Genomic DNA, 15004 nt, shown 5'->3' with positions numbered 1-15004 from the left:
CTAATGTTACCATGGCAACTGCTGAGGCATCTGCCAACGGGCGCCTTGTGTGGCCCACATGGCGATCTAGGACTTGTAGTCCCAATTGCCACAGCACTCTCCACTCCCTGACGTAATGTTTGCAGGAGTTCAGAGCAAAATGGCTGTGGTGCTGATAAAACCTCACATTACCCCTCCCAATGGGGGTCCAGCGCATTGGTGACCCCAGCGCCTAAGAATCTGGCGCAGAAGACAAGATGTACGTTGGCCAGCGGCTCTCACGGCCGATCTTCCGGGTAATACCTGTTCCAATCTATGAACAGGTAGGTCGTTCCACGTATTCTACACAGGTCCATAATGGACTGTCCTTCATACTCCTGGGAACCGTTCACATGCAGGGCTGGGCATGACTGGACCCTAGTTTAATTCCGGTAAGTTTTGATCAGGGACACATGGAAAACCAGATGTATATTTCATGTAGCGGTTAAGGACAACCAGACAGTGTTATGAATCGAGGGAATTTGTCCCTTCTCTCCAAGGGGGAGAACCCCCACCCCCTGTGAAGCAAGGGAGGTGAGCCCGCTCCGCAAAACCCTCCCTAGGGGTAGAAGCAAGTGGGACCTCACTGGGAGAGACTCCGCCTTAGGAGACAGGGACTCCTGTTTCTGTGAGGACCTCCCTTCACCAGTAAACATGATGGCATATATGGGTCTTTTAAACACTGTCAACTATCAGGACTGGGCCCAAGAAGATGATTACCGATGCTATTATTCCAAAGAAAGAGAAACTCTCTCTTTAAGAAAAAGTAACAAGTCCGCTGATACAAATGGATTGAAAGGGGAACACTCGTCAAGTATGAGGTGAAAAAGGAGTCGAGAAGCGAGAGAGGAAGGAGTCTCCAAATAGCGACGGTACCCTGGTACGGTGAACCTGGGTAGAGGAGGAGCTGCGGGAGGATGCAGAGCCCGCAAAATCCAAATCTGCTAGGAAGCAGCACAGAGAACGCATATAAGCCAGCGTAACTGAGAGCCTGAGAAGGGATGGGCCGAATGGGGCTCAAGAATTGGTGGTGGCATGACCACAGAAAATCGTGGTGGGCAGCTGGCCCACGCAACTACACTGATACCGCCATAGAAAAGCTACAACAAGCAGAGTGGCTCCCCATTACGAATCCAAATAACTGAGAGGAGGAGCAACAACCATATGTGAGAGACGCTGAGGAAGTCGGCTCAATACTGTGGTGGAGAAACAAACCATCACTGGATCTCATAAGATCCCGAAAACGTTTCCTGGTGAAGCCAAAGGTAACAGGGGAGGAACGGGAAGATCATGGACAAATATTATACAACACTAATAACTTGTCTCAGTACTAAAAAAACCTGAAGCTAAATCTGTTGAATGTGAACTGTGACAGTCTGAGAAAGAGAACAATATCGATTCCTGAAGGGGATGAGAACAAAAATGTGATTTCCTTGTAAAATCGAACTGTGCAAATACAAGAAAAGGAATAATAACGATCCCAAAAAGGGAGGTGAAGAAGAGTGAGAAAAGCTTAACGTCAACCTTAATGAGCTTAAGTGTTTTGAATAAAAGACAGAAAGCCACAAAGATGGGAATAATAAAGTAAATAACTCTTTGTCCTGGAAAGAAAGAAAGATAAAACCTGTGTCCAAAGCAGAAGAGTAGACCTAAGAAATAAAGGGTGTGAAGAGCTGAAGACCAAAACGGTCTTTACGATAAATCAATCGTAACTAAGAAAATCAATATCTAATGGGGAGAATATATAGTAAATTGAGGAAAGAATTGAATGAACTGATAAAAAGAGTTACCAAGAACTATAGAAAAAGCACATATTGAGAAGACAAGTTCTGGAAGCACCGGAGAAGGGGGTCATTATCATACCCCTTTTATTTTTTTTGGAATAGTGATAGGGTCAAATAGTGTTCGTTTTTGGAAGGTGGACAGATTCTTTTTGGACATTGGAAAAGACTAACTAGCACTAGTTATTCCTTTAGGTAGGGAATACCCCATTAGCCATAAGGATAGTTAGTTTTACACCTTATTATTTAATAAACCTGGTTGAAAAATGTCCTTAAAGAATCTGCATCCTTCTGACCCATCACAATGGCCTTGCGATCGATGTATTTTGGAAGTAGCTACTTGGTTCCCTAAAGTGGGAGATGCCTGGAGGACAACCACACTTTATCACCCTTTTAATATTCTGGAGCCTCCATATGATTTTTTATCGGCCTGTCTTTTCCCATTTACTTGCATGCGCAACAACTGTTGTTTCATGCAAGCATGTATCGTTTGGAGTAAAAAACACAGTTGTTAGCAGCGGGCACCTCCGACTGTGTGGGCATGAATAGAGGTACCATTTGTTGATGGATACCGGTATTAGCAAAAGACAGTTAAAACCGTGAAGACACGTAGACCGTTGTTTTAAGCAAGTTCTGTTGTCGCTAGGAGATGAAACCAATCCGTTTGGTTCTATAGTACACAGCAACATAGGTATTGTTTGAGAGTCTGATTGAGACTTTCTATTTGGCAGTCTGTTTGAGGGTGATATGCAGAGGACAATCACTGATTGAGGTCTAGTATCCGGGCCAGGGCCTTCCAAAATCTGGCAGTAAATTGGGTTTCTCTATTGTTTGTAATCACCATAGGTAACCCAAGCAAATGAAAGACATGGTTGATGAACAAGAAAGCTAAAAAAGGAACCAAAGGTATCCTTTTTGGTAGGGATGAATTGTCCCATCTTGGTGAGGCTATCCATTACTACCACAATGGTATCATTGCCATCCACGGGTGGTAGATCAATGACATGGTGTATACTACTGGTATGTCAAGGTTTGGCTTGGTAGGGGTTGTAACAGAGCCGCAGGTTTCAGCCTGGAGGCTTTACATTGGGTACAGGTAGCATGTCTCACTGTGGGATTTTGTGCTTTTACTGATAGATGACCACGAACACCATTGTGATAGCAATGCTAAGATTTTTGTGTGGCCAAATGAAAAAGCATCATGACATCACTGTAATGTGGAAGTGCAGGGTTGGTATGTACAATCTGTCAATGATGTAAGGTAAGCCGTTGATAAGTATATATGACTTCTGGGGTTTTACAGATGGGTTTTGCAGTACCCATCGGTGAAGCTTATCCAGTAGCGATGCAGGTGTGTCACAGACGCAGACCACCTGTCTATCAGGAATTGTTGTGGGTTGCACTACTACTGGTGACTCAAGCGTAAGATTATGCATCCAAGAGACAGCATCCTCTTTTCCGTTCTATGCCCCTGGGCGATAAATCATCATGAAAAAAATTCAGACAACAGCAGATGTCAGCTCGCTTGTTTGGCGGGATGGTGCAAAATGCTAGAACATTCCAGTAGTCTGTGCAAATTAGTTCCTGATGGCATGCCCTAAGCAGGTAATGTCCCCACGCCTTAAAGCCACCAACAATGGCGAGAAGCTCTTTGTCCATAATTGAGTGGTTCCTTTCAGCAGGAAGCAGCATCTGGGAGTAGTTCGCCATAGGGTGCAGGCTATGGGTTTGCGAACACCTTTTAGGACAAGACTGTCCCCAGGTTGTAATCCGAGGCTTCCGCCTCCATGACAAATGGTAGCTCTGGTTGAGGATGTTGAACATGAGCCTCAGTGGAGGCGGTCTTCAAGGACACCGAACTGTCAAGAACAGAAAGATGGTATTATTGACTGCTATCTGCACCCCCAAACCCCACCCCTGTCATTCTTTGTGCCCTGGAGACTGGTTGGATCACTCTTAATCTCTTTTCTATGACAAGAACATACCATTGTATAAACATTATACTTATTGATTACCTTTCACTTCTGTTTTATTACCCAGAGTACATCTTTCTATCTTTTGCATATTCTGTGTTCATATTCTGCAGTGGGGTTTGTATAGTGTTGTTCTCTTTCGTTTCTTTTTGCATATGGTGTATTTAATTAAAATCTATATATATATATATATATATATATATATATATATATATATATATATATATATATATATATATATATATATTTGTATAGAACCTTGATTGGACATTCCTTTATTTTGGACTGTTATACTTTGCAGTTTGGGTTGCTACTGTTTCGCATTCACACCCCTCTTGAGATTATAGTATGCCCTCGGCTCGAATTACCACATGAGGTGAATGAGGCCTGGATGTCATTTGGTGGTAGCCAGGGGTAGCAAGTACACCCCCTGTGGTTGCAGCTACTACCCCAGGTGTCTATCCTGACACCCCTGTAATGGAGCTTGCATTTTAAAAAGAATCCTTTGTTGTTTTCAACAGGGGACCAGGACCCCTGTTGAAAACAACAAACTATTTAAAACAACAAGACGCAAACTCCATTATGCTTGCCTTTGCATCAGGGGCGGGTGCTGGAGTGTTAAATCTCATTTAAAGAGCACGGGACCGTGGGATTCAAACTTGTGTTGCTGCGTTGTCTTGCTTCCAAGACCAACACATTGCCCCTGAGCTATCCTCCCATCCCCATTGCCTGGGCCTCTCCCTGGAGACTGTTAACTATACTGTTGGAGGCGGGCACAACGCAACAAGAGAGGGAGCGAGCAAGCGAGGCAGCACCTACTTCGAGGAGACATGCAAGCTCTCAGGTTTGTACAAAAAATAATTACCCTCCTTAATCCCCCAGCAAACAATTTCAGTCTCCCATATTGCTGTCGTTAAAATGCATCAATAAAAACTGTTGATTGGAATGTAGCATCATGTTTTTATAAGCTTTATAAGCTTTCACTGTATATCTTTCTAATTACATTGGTACATCACTATCCTGATTTTCAAGGGTTACCTCATCGTTACATGGTCCTTGCGAAAGAGAAGGGCCAAGGTCTGTAAGCTTTAAGCCAAATTACTGCTGCCCTTACTACGGAGACAGTCAGTGTCGCAATCAACACAGTGGAAGTTGACGCCCAGTGCCTGTCTGGGATGTGCAATTCTGACAGTGTCTCCCACAGCATTCGGCAAGAGATCAACTGTCAGGAATGCTGACGGAAGCAGTCACTGTATGTGCTAGTTTTTAATAGTTGCCAGCCTGTTAGTGCTGTGTGGCTGTGCACCGTGTACCATGTCGGCAGGTGAATCAGTAGCCATGCTGTTGCATGTATGCTTTCCTCTGTCTGGCGGGGCCTCTATGCTGTGCTGTCTCCTGCTCTCTGTGCCCGCTTGTGTTCGGCCTCCTGCCCCTGTCTCCATCTTTGGCTCAGAGTGCTGGCACGCTGGAGAGGGCTGCTTGGCAGTAAGTGGAAAGTGAGCGGGAAATGGCATATCCAAGGTACGGCTTGATTAGTTGTGTGGCGTGTGGTATTATTGCTAGTACGAGTAGTACCAGTCGTCGAACGTATTACTGAGTCTATTTAATGCACCACGTTGTGCCTGGAGCTGTAGGCCGAGCCACAGGGTTTGCGAAGTAGCAAAGTATGGATTTGCTGACTATGGGGAGGAGCACTCAGGCATTTTGGCCAATTTATAATTGTACAGCAGTGCCACCAGTTGTGGCTACTATTCCATCTAGCACCTCATATAGCTCTCACCCAGGTCTCCATTGCCTAATGCAGGTCAGCATAAGGATGTGTTGAAGGAGGCAGAGATTGAGATAGAAGAGGGCTTCCGACATCCTGGGGAGGACATACATTGTGTTTTTATCACTGGCTTCGGTTGACAGGAGGGGCCAAGGGTTGACCTGATCAGGTGAAATGAGGCCTTTATCGGGACTAATTCGACGACCTGGCAGTGTACTTTAGTCATGTTTTCTTTTATGGCAGATCAAGACACCAATCTGGTACTACCGTCACCATGTCCACGAATGAGAACGTGAGACCTGCCCCCCCGCAGGTACTTTGCCAGCATAGTTATTGGAAATTCTCCTCTCGCAGATTATTTTTCCAGTGTTGATTACTTTTTTGAAAGGCAAATACTCATTTGTCTTATGAACTTCCTTTTAAAGGGAAGGCTCAATTGAACTAAATGTGTATATTTTACTTTAAGATATGTTCACTTACTGTGCATATATAAATTGGCAACGCTTTTGATTTTTGCTACGGGGGCAGAGATTCCCACACTGAGTGACACATGTGAGCTGTACCCATCCCCAAGTCGAAACAACCCATTTTACAGCTCATTTTGCAGTAGGAATAGAAAAAAGCCTTATGGTTTTAACATCGTAGAATCAATTGTATAGTTAAAAAGAAACATTTATGAGGCTATCTACCCACCAACCTAAGGAGTCATTAAAATAAATATTTAGCACTGTAATAATAAGTCTTATGTTAATAAGAAATGTAACGCCCATAGCCAACACATGGCCAAATCCTGTGGTATGCACATTTAAGGATAAATAACTGGTAAAATAGCTCAGTGGTTTAAGTGCTCACTGCCACTAGCCAGTGAAGAGTTAAATGATGCCTGGACAGCTGCCTGCTGATAAGTAGTAAGAAGTATTGCATTCCTCGGTATACAATGTCATTGGAGGGAAGAAGACCTGAAGAAAGATTGTATACATTTATTTTACTGGCGTCTACAATGATGTCCAGAGGTTTGGCATAGCTGAATAGTGTTGACAAGATCCCATCAATAGCTAACTCTGACCACTATTGGAATGTGGGATATAACTTATATCATATCACATTGATAGCGTAACCATATTTTTCTCAGTGTACTGAGGAACAGTGCGATGTGATGCCACTTCCTGTTTTGTCAAGCGGTGAAAGGACGTGTGCCATCACTTCCCGTTTTGTCAATAGGGGTGGGGTCAAATGACATCACTTCCTGTGATGTCATCAAAAGTCAAGGGTCGTGTGATGTCACTTCCACTATCCCTGGCATTTTGGTGAAATAACGTCCCTAGTATGAGGTACATCTCCCGTTTCAACTTTAAAATTAGTATCACTCTTGTTTTGTAGAAGGACGAGAGCCAAGTAGGTGGTTTAGACACTACTCTTTCTTATACTCCTGTTGGGCAGAAGTAATTTAGTCACAGTAACATCTTATGACTATTTGGTGGTCTATTTCATGTCGAATATGAAGTGGCTTGCACAGGACTCATGCAAATGAATTAATCTACTCGGGCACTCTTGGTATTGCATAAAACATTGGGTGGGTATATATACCAGCAGCCTTTTGGAAATCCACTGCCCCGATATTATATGGAGCCGAAGTATGACAGCAAACCAGGGAAAAATATAATTAATTGAACATGGTTTACTGAAACAATTGCTGGGAGTAAATAAATCTTTGTCAAATATCCTTGGAAGGTGGACCGGGTAAGGAAGCTTCTTTGTAGAGAGTTCAAGTTAGATTGTTTGGCTAACCCAGAGAAGCATTCTGCAGGAAATTAGTAGGGAGTAATGGTTTCTTGCTTCCAGTTCTATAATCCTGCAGGTCGAACATTCTAAAGTCAACTGTAATAAATATTAATGAAGATGTTTACTGGGAAGCCCTTAAAGCCATACCAGCAATGTTATGTTATAAATAAGACGTGGAATCCAGCAGAAGACAACAGTTTGCCAAATGATCTCCATTAGCTTCCATAGGTTGTTTATAGCCAAACTGAGTCTTAATGACCTACACTTAATTAATTGGATGGCTCGATGGGAAAGCCATTAGAGCTGGCCTTTCAGGTGTGTGCTCACAACTGCCAGCCATGGAGGAAGAAGTTATTCATGTGGCTCTCATGCCCTGCCAGGAGGGCAGACAAGGGCTTTAACAGCCCACCAGCCAGAGCTAAGTCAGGCCTGAGCAAAGCGAGGGCCTCAGCTCGGGCTGTGGTCCGTTAAAGACCAGGTCTGCCCTCCTGGCAGGCATGAAATCCATTCGCACCCCAGGGTTCATCCGGGGTGCGAATGGCTTTCATAAATGTTCATTGGGAGATCCCCGCAGCTAGCGCAGCTGATGATCTGATGAAAAATGAGGCTTCCTGTTACCTCCCCACAATGATTAAAAAAGAAAGAAGAAAAAGCACCACCCGGGTAAGAGCCTCGGGTGGCTGGGACAGTGGGCAGGGATTGTATATTCTCGCCCACTGTTCCAGCCACCTCATTGGCTGAGCGCCCTTCCCGTGTACGAATGTCCTTTACTTCTGTCCATGGTTCTTGCAAATTTGATAGCGATGGCTTATTTCCATCCTCAAGCTAGTAGATATTAGAACCTATGGAGAGGAACTTTATTATATGGCAAACTTGAATGGCCAAACTCGTACAGGTTAGCCACTATTATTAAGATTGCTTTACAAATATAAAGAATGCGGCGATCTGGGTTAGACTGTACTTTAATATCATCAATGGGCGTCTGCTTTCCTTTTCTTAAATGTGTCTGGGATTTGAGATCAAATTATTGTAATCCGGTTAGTTACATCACGGGGAGGCAGGATCACCCAAAAATGGAAACCTTTTGATTGTTGTACTTTGTTTAGCGTTTTGTTATATGTATAATGTTGCTTGGGATGTAAGCAAGACCTCCAGGAAAATGCAAATCCAACGGGCAAGGCTTCAAGCTGCATTGTGCATCATACCCACAGATTTGAAGCCCAGCAGCAGATCTGAGCCCACACAAACAACGAAAAACACACAATCCATGCCTCTGAGTACAGATCACGAAAAGCAGCCAAGTAGGTTCCCAGGACCCCAGTCGAGAGGACAAAAAAACAAACTGCAGAATTAGGGGTAAAGGGGAGGTTTTGTGGCATCCATAGTTTAACATTTTGTAGAAGTGTTTGTGGCTTGGTGGTGGAATACCTCAAGAAGCAAGCACTGGAAGGAACGAGCAAGAGCTGTGTGAAGGCCATGCATGCAGCACCAAGTATTGATGACCTTTGCCCCCACAAATATGGCTACAGGTCAAATGTGCAGTAGCTCACTCAGTATTGAAGCCCCACCACTTCCAATCAAACACTCTGCCTCACTAACTGGAGGTGCCTAAAAGACATCTCCGATGTGCACCCTATCTCACTCAATACAAAATCCCCACCCCCACACCAAAGAACCACAGGTCCAGGGATGCATTTTGCTTCGATCGGGGATGCAACCCCAGACCACTATATACACCACAGAATGCACCCTACCTCAGCAGAGTGAATCTCGGTGTAGACACCTCCACACAACTGCCTCGTGCACAACAGCCTAACACTAGTTCCAAGGCCTCCTCAGGAGTAAATTGACCAGAGTGCGCCATGTTTTATTTAGCTGAGGCGCCAGGAGGACCCAACCTGCACTCTTCTTCACTTAGTACATAGCCCCATGCACAGGTTTTTCCCATGCCCCAGAATCCACCTTACTCAATACAGTCTGCCAGAGTCTCACACGTCCTAGTATGCAATGCTTCCCACGTACTCTACCGCATGCAGCAAGCATTCCACAGAAGACTATATCCCTGAATGCACTGAACCCCACGCGTCGCTCGGTACAGATTTCCCCTCTCCAGATCAGTGTGTGACTCCCAATTAACGTGTCCCAAAGGGAAGGGGCTGTGAAGTCTTCTTAGCAGCCCTCGTGACAATGCCACAAAGCACGCAATCCACAGCCCCCATTGGCTGGGCTCTGGAGCGTTGTTGATCTTAAGTGCGGGGCAGCATTGCAGACCACACTTGGTACACCACAGAAGAAGAGACACTGAAAACACCAGTGGAACGACACAATCAACTTAACTATCAAGTGCACTGGGGCACAAGCCCGCCTTTTATATCATATCCGTTAGTTCTGGCTTAAAGTGAACTCTTTCTTCTGCAGCACCAAAAAAATACTGTTTAAATGGCTGTAAGGACCGTACTCTTGTCCTCAACACAGCTGAGTAGGTAAAACAGCCACCATTGTAGAAATAGTCCCCGTTTGCTGGCCGCCACATTACAGGCTTGGAGGTGTATGCCGCTGGCGGCACTGTGAGCCAACACTTTTGACAGTAAACATCATCTGATTACAGGCAGAATACTGCCCGAAAACACCACAAATGTGTGCCTCCACCCAAGAAGTGGAGGTAAAAAATAGTTGATGGCCCCCCGAAAGTTCTGACATTTTGTTCATATTGCAAAGGGCCTTGGACGTGCTTCCAAAGGGTGTGAAATGGTGGGCCTCTCTGTTACCACCTGCTCCCTCCAGGTGCTAATGATCACCGTTCTATGCTTTATTAAGAGCAACGCACAAAAGTGTATGACCCGTTTTATGCCCATAAACCATGTCCATCCTCAAGAGGTGGACGGAAATGGGAAATATTCCTATTTGACCAGATGTGTGCAGATTCACTGAAATACCACTCGCGGTGCAGTATTTCTGCAAATCTGCATCCATGACAGTAATCTTGTAAAATGGTGGAGCCGCTCAGATTACCATAATGGGATAATTACCATCATGGTACATATTTCTGGCGTTTTCAGGCGGTGTTCCACCTATAATCAGAAGGTGTTTACTGTCAACAGCTGTGGTGAAGTCCTGCGTGCACTAGACCCAGGACAAGAACTGTAGCATCGTGACAGGAAGGAAATAACGCACAGGCTTAGCCGCTGCCAGCATGCACAACATTGCGAAATCAGTAGTTGGGCCATAAACGCATTTATGTCGTTTGTAAAGTTCCATGAAGAGAGTTTCCCGGGAGCTGACCAATGTAGCAGGACGGACCGGTTTCTCTGGGGAGGGCTGGATGCAACTGGACCATTTACATATAACTAGGAATGCAGGCAGGCAGGGTTTCATCTATTTGCCAGGACTAGAATGCACTCTATTTGCACTCGTTAACTTACTACTCCACCTATGACAGCGTCAGGGCAACCTTTCAAATGCATGCATTTAATTACAAACCCACAGTCTGTAGTGCGGGATTTTGGCGTATCTGTCTAGCCCTCGCCAGTGATCAACACTCTTTCAAAATACCCCTTCCCTACAATTGCAGGGCCCAACGACAATCTGAAGAAAGGTGAAGCTAACTGCACTATCGCCCCCTGCTGTCCGTAGATTAAGGCCTGTGTCCTGCTGTGCAGACTAATCTTTCATGCTGCCATGCCCGCGGTAAGGCACGCAACCGGTCTTGTGAGGTGGAGAGAGCAGAGGCGGTGAAGCCTAGGGATCACGGGAAACATCTACATCTTCTGCATCCATAGTTTTACTATCTGCTGGTGGAGTCCCAAGCTGCAGACCCCTGTCATGCAGCACTGACTAAACTTTCAGGCTGCCAAGCCCGTGGTAAGGCGCGCAACCAGACTTGTGAGGTGGAGAGAGCAAAGGCGGCGAAGCCTGAGGATCATGAGAAACATTAAAACTATGGATGCAGAAGATGAAGATGTTTCCCATGATCCCCAAGCTTCACTGCCTTTGCTCTCTCCACCTCACAAGACCGGTTGCGTGCCTTACTGCGGGCTTGGCAGCCTGAAAGTTTAGTCATTGCTGCATGACACGGGTCTGAAGCTTGGGACTCCACCGGCAGATATTAAAACTATGGAACAGAATCAAACAATAGTATTCCTGGCCACCATGATTGGTGCCCCACAACTGCACACAAACACCACTATGAACCAGTGCTCTACAGCACACCTAACCAACTCACCCCTTTACGCCCAACACCAAGTCCCTGCCACTACTGCCGCAGCAGTATTAATCTCTGCAACAGATGACCGCCACCACTCCAAGAACAAAATAAATAATCATACAATGCACCCAACGCGCACACCAACCAAAAGTCACCCCAATGTAACCATGGTTGCGACACCACCACAGGACCAGGCCGGTATCCCGAAGCAGAGCGATTTCTACGCAACAACGCCAAAACCTAATACACCATGCCTTATACTTTATCCCCAGCTACTCACGCCCGGCAACCTGTAAGACCACTACTATATCTAAAGGTATGACCTAAATACAAGGTGCAACCAAAGTACACAAAACGCTAATGGAACCGACCCCTTTAGGCCAACAGACTGTAACCCTCAGTCACTTGCAACCACCATGTTGGATTGGCTGTAAACCCCAGCCATGACGAACACGGATCTTGCCCGGCATTCAGTGAACCCATTACCCGACAATAGAACACCATGGTTATATACTCCACACAATCACACACACAATGTATAACTTTAACATCCACACTAATACAACCGCCCGGCTGTAACCACAAGCACCTGATAGAAACACCCAACACACTGAAGATGTAAACATCCACGAAATCCGAATGAGCATATCAATGAACAGGTTCAAAATTGCATTAATTAGACTATACAGGTACAGTGCGATACAATACCGCCCACAAGTTCAATACTGTAGAGTCCCGTGATCCCCCCGCACCCCACAGTTCAAGTTCTCACACAGGGGACATCTAAAAACTGTTGGTGGTGCTAGGCCCCACACCACGATTCCAAACCCCGCCTGGAAGAAAACAGGTTAGAACATGTAATGGGGGAAAACAAAAACAGAATAGCTACTAAACATGAGAGCTACACATAAACACTTGCACCCTTACAGGCCCTCAACACTCACGACAAAACCCCAATTACCCAAGAAAACTGAACCCCAAAACCAGAACTCATAACACGTGACACCATGCAAACCAGCCTCACCCAACACCTGCTATGCTAGTGTTCTGCCAACGTGGGGACTTTAATGCTCACATAGAACTGCCAAAAATCCAGATCCAATTTCCACAGGATGTCGACTATGACACTGCAGATATTGCACAACTCCTCCTGCAAGCCCTCATTCGTGGCGCAAATGGAGCACGTTTGTTGGAACGTCATCCTTGTGCGAACCTCCAGAAAGTCCACATCTCCACAATGAACAGTTACTGGACACTTCCTCTTCTTCCCAGCTAACATGTCCACGGACACAGCACAAGGCATTGCGGACTCCGCTGTTCCCCTTTTGCAGTTCGTTGTCCAAACACTCCACTCCCGAACCAGAAGACAAAAGCACCTCTGCTCCTTCACCATGGATGATCAGTGTTGCCAGGTCAGAATGAGAAAATAAGCTGAATGCCCCTTCAAAACAAGCCCAAAACAAGCTGACTCCCATATGGATAAGCTGAAAAAACAAGCACACACTTTGGGCCCACGGTGAGAAGGAAGGCTTTGGTGGCCCATACAGAATTTGACAGAGGAGCAAGAGAGAAAGAGGGGTTAACATAAAGTTGTAAAGGGTGTGTGAAGGAAATGGGGAGGGGGAGAGAGCAAGAGAACAGGGAGAGAGCAAGAGAACGGGGAGAGAAAGAGTGATAAAAAGCGGAACACACATGACTTATCTTACTGAAGATACTGTATGGGGAAGGCGGGTCGGTCAGGCTGATCCTCTGGGGACTGACAAAGATGAAGCTGGCTCTGGCTCACTGGAGACGGCAGGCATGTGGCAAGCGGCTGCTGTCAGTGCTCCGTTAGTGGCATTGGGGTGTTTATAAGCGCTTTTTACGCGGGCATACTGGTGCTGGTATGAATGAGTCACAGAGTGTTAACTGATGACAGTTGCACACCTGCAGAGAGGCAAAGCTGCCTACAATTCAGGCCCACTCCCCATGCACCGCTGCACCTCCCCTCCCATTACAATGCCAGCACGAAACCATTCAGTGACTAATGGCCCATCATTAGCAGTTTGGTGCTGGCATTGTGATGGGAGGGGCTGATCTTAGTTGCTGGGGGAACTGAAGTGTTCTTATTGTTGTGCTTATGAAGAAATAAGCACAACAATAAGCAAAAAAATCACAAAAGCAGACAAAACCCGCGACAAGCGACCTGTGAAAACAACATGCGACTTGGTTCAAAAACAAGCTCAAAGGCGCTTGTTATAAGCGGACATGGCAACACTGTGGATATGCGTCACGTTCCAGCGCAACAGAAGGTGTGCTGTGTTCCAGAGCCACGTTGCGTTCCAGCATGGTCAGCTGGAACGCTTCCTCTGGAGCTGCCAACATCACAATACCTGCCGCCAGCTATGAGGGGAAACATCTCTACCCCACGCTAGCTCCGGCACCCTCTCCGGAGTCCTTGGTACCATTTGGGTTTTACTACGGCACTGTCTATTGCTGCAGAATGTAGTGCTGAAGTCCAACACCTACGCCACCGTCTGGTCCCGGTCCGGTCCTCCGCCCCGGCACCTGGCTTCAGGGCGCTGCAAGTCCGCGGCTACCTCCTCACATGGACGTTGATCCTCGCACCCTCCTGCACTGCCCACCAGTCCGAACTTCTCCGCCCCACGCTCCCGACTACAGTGCACCGCGACACTGCGACTACCTCCAACATGGCTGCTGCGCCTCTCTCGGCTCCTGTACTGCTCACCGGACTCTGCGCCGTCCGGCATCAGCTGCAGCACCACAACAGGAGTCACCTCACTTCAGCACCACCCGGTCTACTGAAATTAGCTCCCTGGACCGACTTCCTGGAACCAAGGTGTGCTGGCACCACCAAGATGGGACGTGGACGATGGAGGGCTGTATAGACTCTACTGCTGCCCCCTCCGCGGCAGAACCATCCTCGTCGCCAGTGAAATAACTTGGTTCTCGAACCAGTCAACAACCCGAGCCAGCAGGTAAGTTGCTGTAAGCTTTATTCTTACGTCTAGTAGATGTCTGGAAATGCTACAGTCAGCGACACCAGCACATCCCATCAAGCCAGCTACAAACTACCAACTGCTGCATAACCCCAGTCATAAGATCACACACATTCCAACACTCCCACCGACCTCACACATTCCACAGTCGGTGACATCACATCTCCAAGTAACACATTACAACACTGCACTTGTCATGGTGCAATAGTTTTCTAATATGTCCCATTTTTTCTAAAAAATAGGGTAAACTTTGCGCTATTGCTAATACCATGCACCGGTGCAAACTGTCTAATCTGGCCCCAGGACTGCAGGCTCGGACTCGTCTATAGGGCAATGACTGTATTTAAGGCCCAACATGCTTGTGTGGGTCCGTTTGTTTTGTCCAAAGTGGGCCAGCTTAATGAGTTACTTTAAATTTTCTAGTAGTTTTGACCAGTTTCACTGAACAAATCTTTTCTTTAAAATGCACAATTTGCGGC

General features: G+C 46.2%; 1 protein-coding gene across 2 annotated transcripts in view; it reads right to left on the bottom strand.

Moving 5' to 3' along the window:
- The window catches only part of TNFAIP8 (TNF alpha induced protein 8), a 662149-nt gene that overhangs the window by 138233 nt on the left and 508912 nt on the right, over window positions 1–15004 (bottom strand). The window lies entirely within an intron of this gene.

Source organism: Ambystoma mexicanum, chromosome 6p (assembly GCF_040938575.1).
Source record: "Ambystoma mexicanum isolate Mex_15411 chromosome 6p, UKY_AmexF1_1, whole genome shotgun sequence".
Taxonomy (NCBI): domain Eukaryota; kingdom Metazoa; phylum Chordata; class Amphibia; order Caudata; family Ambystomatidae; genus Ambystoma; species Ambystoma mexicanum.
Note: the sequence above shows the minus strand (reverse complement) of the source record. Positions and strands in the feature narration are given on the sequence as shown.